This window comes from Heteronotia binoei, chromosome 4 (assembly GCF_032191835.1).
Source record: "Heteronotia binoei isolate CCM8104 ecotype False Entrance Well chromosome 4, APGP_CSIRO_Hbin_v1, whole genome shotgun sequence".
Classification (NCBI taxonomy): Eukaryota; Metazoa; Chordata; class Lepidosauria; order Squamata; family Gekkonidae; genus Heteronotia; species Heteronotia binoei.
The window spans coordinates 122,427,761-122,434,835 of NC_083226.1; positions in this window are offsets into that span (position 1 = coordinate 122,427,761).

The window sequence follows — 7,075 nt, forward strand, 5'->3', positions numbered from 1 at the left end:
TTTTGATGTTGAGTTTCAAGCCTACTTTTGTGCTTTCCTCTTTCACGCTCAACAAGAGGTTCTTTAGGTCCTCCTCACTTTCTGCCATTAGAGTGGTATCATCTGCATATCTGAGGTTGTTGATGTTTTTCCCGGCAATCTTAATTCCAGTTTGCGCTTCATCCAGACCAGCATTCTGCATGATGTACTTTGCATATAAATTAAATAAGCAGAGTGACAATATACATCCTTGTAGAACTCCTTTTCCTAGTCTAAACCAATCAGTTGTTCCATATCCCATTCTGACCATCAGTGCCAGATATAGGACAAATGAGGCCTTGTGCTAGTTAAGTTATGAGGCCCCTTACTTGGGCCCTGAAGGAGGCAGGCCCGGCATGCCTACACAGGCAGTCAGGCATACATGCTCAGAAAATTTAAGAGTAGTTAAAATATTACATATTACCTGATCAATCATTATTTTCAACAAGTTTTAGGCAATTTTTTGAATTATCAGGGTTCAGCCTCGTGGAATGTTTTTTGGGAGTTTTATGGCTAAATTCAGGTCTAGACTGTATGGGCTACAGGTGAGATATGTATATTACAACAAACGTGAAAGCTATTATATATTAACCAAAGCCCCAACCCACCCAACACTGTCTTACACAGGTCACATGATGAAATAGTCAAACTTGATGAAAAGAGAACAGTCATTATAGTCAATATCATGTAATTAAATCTAAACATGGTGTAACATTTTAACCTTTGAAGATTAACAAAATTTTAAATCTTAAACTTCATTGAAAATAGCAATCTTAAATCATACAGTGATGATTGATGAAGAGGTTTATTGTTTACACAAAACAGTCAGATAATCAATTGCCATGTTTTTGTATTACCCTGTTAAGGCTATTTACACATTTACGGTAGGTAAGTTAATGTCAAAACATCTTCGAGTTTTCCTGACTGCAAACTCATCAATGATTTCATCAAAATCAATAAGTTGCAGTTTATCATTCTCTATACAGATAATACTCAGACCAGACAGCCGCTCTTGTGACATTGTTGAACAAAGGTCACTTTTGATCCTTTTCAGCCTGGAGAATGATCTCTCTCCAGAACAGTTAGTTACCATCAAACACAGGAACAATCTGAAAATTGTTTCCACATTTGGAAAAGCAGCCTGGATGTTTTCCTGTTTTATTATCTGGTACATGTCTTGGTGGCTGAAACTTTCTTTTTGTACATGAGCCTGTTTGACATACAAGTGGAAAGTCAAGAGTTCATCAACAAGATTGAGATCAACATCCTTTGAATATTCTTGTTCTAATCTCTTGACGCCATGGAGAATTTGTTCCCTCATTGCTGGCAAATCAGTTAAAAACGAAAAATTGTCAGCAACACTCCTGTACACAATAGCTCTTCTCTCCAAATTTGAATGAAGAGCATCAATTACAGGGATAAATGAATGTATCCTAAATTTATCTCTGGGAGGAATTTCATCCAAGGCTTCAGTTGCACTGCTATCATTGTGTTGTCGTTTTCGCACTCTACGTCTTCTTTGGAGAGTTTTGTACTCTACATCAGTAGTTTTTGCTTGCTCCTCAATTTCATCAAAATTTTCCCATGTGCTAGAAACAAATTGTAGAAGTGAACTGTATAAGTTTGCACATGTGGTCAACAAAATCTGTGCACTTTGAAGGGCATTACTTATTTTGTGAAACTGCTCAAGTAAACCTGTCCATAGATGAACCATGAACACAAATTCAAATTCTTCCATTTTCTGCAAAAGATTTTGAGCTTGTCATCTAGTATTACCCTTTTCAGTGTCATCATCATGGATGTGACTGAGTGATTCAACAATGTGTGCATAACTTTCACTGATGGCTGCCGTAGCTCTGGAATGGGCCTCCCATCTTGTGTCAGATAAATGTTGCAAAACTTTTGACTCTTATGGCAAGAAGTTTTTCAGCACTGCCCACGATCTTGTAGAGGCAGAGAAAAAGCAATGAAGTTCATTTATCACGGCAAAGAAATTCATTGCATCCAGACAAGAGTCAACTTTAGCTTTTCCAAACAGATTTAGGAAATGTCCAGTACAGAGAATAAATTTTGCAAACATATTCTTTTCTAGAATTTTCTGTTGAATGCCATTATACTTTCCAGCTATGTTAGCTGCATTGTCATATGATTGACCCCTGCATTTACTGAAATCAATTTCAAGTTCTTCAAAGAAGTTCAGTATCAGCCATTCCTTGACCTGTGTGATTCTTCAGTTCAATAAATGCCAAAAATCGTTCAACTGATATTCCATCAAGGGGAGAAACATATCTAACAATTATAGTGTTGATCAACATTGTAAACATCAGGTGTTGAATTGACTGATACACTAAAATACCCTGCTTCTTTATATCTTTCTCTATTTCTTCAATAAATTTTTTAGCCATTAGCTGGGTAACTTCTTCACATATGGTCTTGGATAGGTATGATGGATGGCCAGATCCTTTATTTCCATACTGATTTATGTGGGCACGTAAGAAGGGATAAATTTGGCAATCAATTCCAGCAAACCTAGAAAGTTTCCATTTTTTGGAGAGCCAATGGTTTCATCATCTCTTCTAAAAGCCAATCCACGTTCTGCCAACAGACAAATCACTGCCATCACTAGTTGAAGTACATGCCTCCAGTATTCCTGTTCTGCTTTGTTTTGCTCATCAGGCTTTGTTGTAAGCATCTGACCATGTTTTCTTGTTAAGTAGGTCAACATAGAGTCCATATAACTTCTTGAATTTTCATGGGTCTTAATAATTTGAGGATGAGACCAGTTATCAAATCCTGAAGAAGCTAGAGCTGTAGTTGAAGAAACATTCTTAGAGAATTTTGAGAAGTTTGCACACAAAACAGTAGACTTTAGAGCAAGTTTGGTTTTTGTAGGTTCTCTTCGAAGTTGTGAAAGGTCTGTCCCAGTGTTGACATTTCAAAGGGCCTTTCTCTATCCATTATGAAATTTCTTCATCACTCCATGTGGTCCATAAACCTACATCATTCTTGACAGTGAAATCAGTAGAAGAGCAAACACTGGCTTCTGTACATTTGGTGGGGGAAACTAAAGTTTCTGTGTCTGTGGATCTACTGGTACTTGGAGTTACTGACAAATGCTCCCGGGTGGCACTGGTACTTGGATTTACAGACGAAGGTTCTGGGGTGCCACTGGTACTTGGAGTTACAAAAAAATGTTCCTGGGTGCCACTGGTACTAAGTGTTACTGACAAATTTCCTGGGTGCCAAGTATTGCATCTGAATCTTCTGTATCTGCAGTTGAACTTGTTTGTTTCAGGTACGCAAAGCCAAATGATGTGATTGGCTTTAAATGTTTGACTGTATCGTTTTGTTCTTTTTGATGTTTTCTTTTACTTGCACCACTTTCATGTCATCTACTCAGTGTTAGTATTAAAAAGCTGGTGCAGTAATATCAATTGTCTGGATTTGATTCTGGAAAGAGAGAGAGTTGGTCTTTAATGCCTCATCAGCACCTGAGCGGATAATATCAAGGCAAACTATGGTATGGAAGCTCTAAAGTATGGAAAGTTCTAAAGTATGTAATAATAAAGCTAACTGAAAATTAACCCATAAATAAATATAATTATATATGAGTGTGTGTGTATATATACACACTCAATATATGTAAGTGCAACGCTCGCATCTTTGTTTTCTGATATTGTTGGAATTCATAGCTCATCTAAGCGGAGGTCCTGTTTGATTCATGTCACATGAACAGCATGTTTTCACCCACTGATAGAGCGTACCATATGCAAAACTTTCCAACATACATACATAACTCATTGTACGCTATTGTAATTGGGGTGACCTTGAATTTTTCAGATATAATGAATTTGTGTAGACCACAAGCAAATCCGTGTGTGTATACAAACACTACATTGACATGCGCACACACATACAGAACAGAACACACACACACTCACAAATAGAGAGAGGGGGAGAGAGAGGAAGATAGAGGAGAGAGGGACACATATACCTGTTCAAGAAAACCACTCGAAAACTGTTGCTGCCTATGGCACATAACCGGAAGCGTTCACATGCACACGTGCTCACAGGCACACTCTCCCTTACCCTCTGTATCCCCCTACCACCAAATGATATCGCCACTCGCACTAGGCAACAGGAAAACATCACATATGGTGAACTGCATTTATGAATTGAATGCTTTTAGCCGCTAAACTTGAGATTTTCACCAATACAACAATATTTTTAATATGTTATATTGTGTAAAATTTTATGCTGAATCGTTCAATGGTTTTTCTGATATTGAATGACGAGCTTTTCTTGCTAAAACCTGCAATTGTTTTCACCATTTGCTACCGAGTTACTCATATGGAGCAGCTTTTAAATTCATTATATATGAAAAGTTTAAGTAGATCAACCTGATTTTAGGTTACTAATATGTGCAAAAACTTATGCTGAATCACTGGAGATATATTTTAATGCATTTCAGCAGGATTTTGAAAAAAAATTGGAAGGAAGATGGGGCCCCCTGGCCAACGGGGTCCTGTGCTTAAGCACACATAAGCACAGTGGTAAATCTGGTACTGCTGATCGTTGCTTCTTGACCCTTATACAGGTTTCTCAGGAGACATGTGAGGTGGTCTGGTACTCCCATTTCTTTAAGGACTTGCCACAGTTTGTTGTGATCCACACAATCAAAGGCTTTAGCATAGTCAATGAAGCAGAAATAGACATTTTTCTGATACTCCCGTGCTTTCTCCATAATCCAGCAAACGTTGGCAATTTGATCTCTAGTTCCTCTACCTCTCCAAAACCCAGCTTGAACTTCTGGTAGTTCCTGATCTACATACTGCTGAAGCCTAGCTTGTAGGATCTTTAACTTGACCTTGTTGGCATGTGAAATGAGTGCAATGCTGCGATAGTTTGAACATTCCTTGGCATTACCCTTCTTTGGGATTGGAATATAAACTGACCTTTTCCAATCCTGTGGCCACTGTTGCGTTTTCCAAATTTGTTGACATAATGTGTGCATCACTTTAACAGCATCATCTTTTAGGACTCTGAATAGCTCAACTGGGATACCGTCATCTCCACTCGCTTTGTTGTTAGTAATGCTTTCTAAGGCCCATTTGACTTCACACTCCAGGATGTTTGGCTCAAGGGCAGTGATTTCATTGTCATGGTTGTCAAGGATATTGAGATCCTTCTTGTATAATTCTTCTGTGTATTCTTGCCACTTTTTCCTGATCTTTTCTGCTTCTATAGCTGCTTGTGGTAATCAAAGGAACATTGCAGTTAACAGAATAAAACATTCTGGCTTAGTTCAGACACCACCCAAAATAATGATTTAGATAAACTAATATAGTTAGTGGTGATTGTCTGAACACAGGCCATACCTCTGACCAGGGATTGTTTTGTAAAAGAAATAAAATAAAATAGGTGGTGGAGCTCATTAGCATAACATTAGCATATGCTCCCCCCACTAGACAAAAGCAACCTGACATGAGAAAGGAGAGCCCTAAGTGAGCAAGGCCCACTTGGACCGGCCCGATATCCAGCCAGTCCAAGCCGGCCTCGTTCACCCTGACCACCCCCCTCAATAATCAAAAGACCAGAAAGCCATCCGTTGTCCAAAATCACATAAGAAGTAGAGAAAGGGTGGTGTGGGCTTCTCCGGGGTTAATGAGGGATGCTGGGGCTGTGGCAAAGCTCCTGGTGGCTGGCTGGCTGGCTGCTCTCCTAATCCAGGGATTGTTATGCCGCTGAACCTACTATTCAATGGTCAAGGTAGGTGGGGAGGAAAAGGAGGAGCCATCAGAAAGGTTCAGGAGCAGCACTCCTGTGAGCCCCTGCTGAATTCAAGGCCTGCCTCTATGATGTCATTAGAGTTCATATAATAGTTTGAAGTTGGCTTATTAACCACAGTTAGTCTCATTAACTATTTTTTCATGTGCTCTACAAACATGGAAACTTTGCCTGCAATGCAGAAGAATTAGAAGTAAATTCTGAACAATCGTGATAACGTGTTAAAAAGGTAAATGTAGTTCCCTGTGCAAGCACCAGGTCATTACCAACCCATGGGATGACGTCACATCAAAACATTTTCTTGGCAGACCTCTACAGGGTGGTTTGCCATTTCCTTCCCCAGATAACCTATTACCTGCTCAGGAAAATCAGGCAGCAAAACTGCTATATACTGAATCAGACCATTGGTCAATCAAAGTTACTGTTGTCTACTGTCCCTGGCAGCAGCCATCCAGTGTCTCAAGCAGAAGTCTTTTACATCACCTGAAGTGAAGATAACAGTTCCTGCTCCATGCAAAGCATTCACTCTACCAACTGAATCACATCCTTCAACAAGTTATTTTGTTTGCAGCTTTCCAGATGGGCATATTTCTCAAAAAGGAAGTCACCACCAAGAAAGTCCCATTCATTGTCTCAAGATGGGATGCAATGATCAGAACTGCTGAGCTACAATGGACCTCTGAACAAAGATTCCCTTTGCCCCTGTTACTACCAGCTAGCCTCAGACCAAGTATCATATAATGACAAATTGTATGCCTTGTCTGGCCCTGTGAACCTGTGGAATTCAGAACTACTAGTTCTGCTGTTTTGGCAGTCTTGGCAGTAATGACAGATAGTTACCAAATCCAAAGATCTTCATTCCAGATCAGTACTTCCTAAGAAATGAACAGGTAACAAACGTTCCCCTTGAATTCTGTATCAAGAATTCCCCTTGAATTCTATATAATGCCCAAACACATACCCTTTGTTGAATATACATGTACATATACATGTAACCCTTGTCACCAATTATGGTTCAGAATTTTGAACCAGAAAATAATAATAATAATAATAATAATAACTTTTATTTCTATCCCGCCCTCCCCGCCTAGGCGGCTCAGGGCGGCTAACAACAACTCACACATTAACATAAATAATAAAACTTTAAATTTAACAATTAAAATTAAACATAAAAACCAGTCAGTTAAATTAAAATACATGATTTTCATTAGACTAAATATATATGAGTATATCTGGCAGAGATAGAGCTGTTATGGCGCTGGTTCTGCCA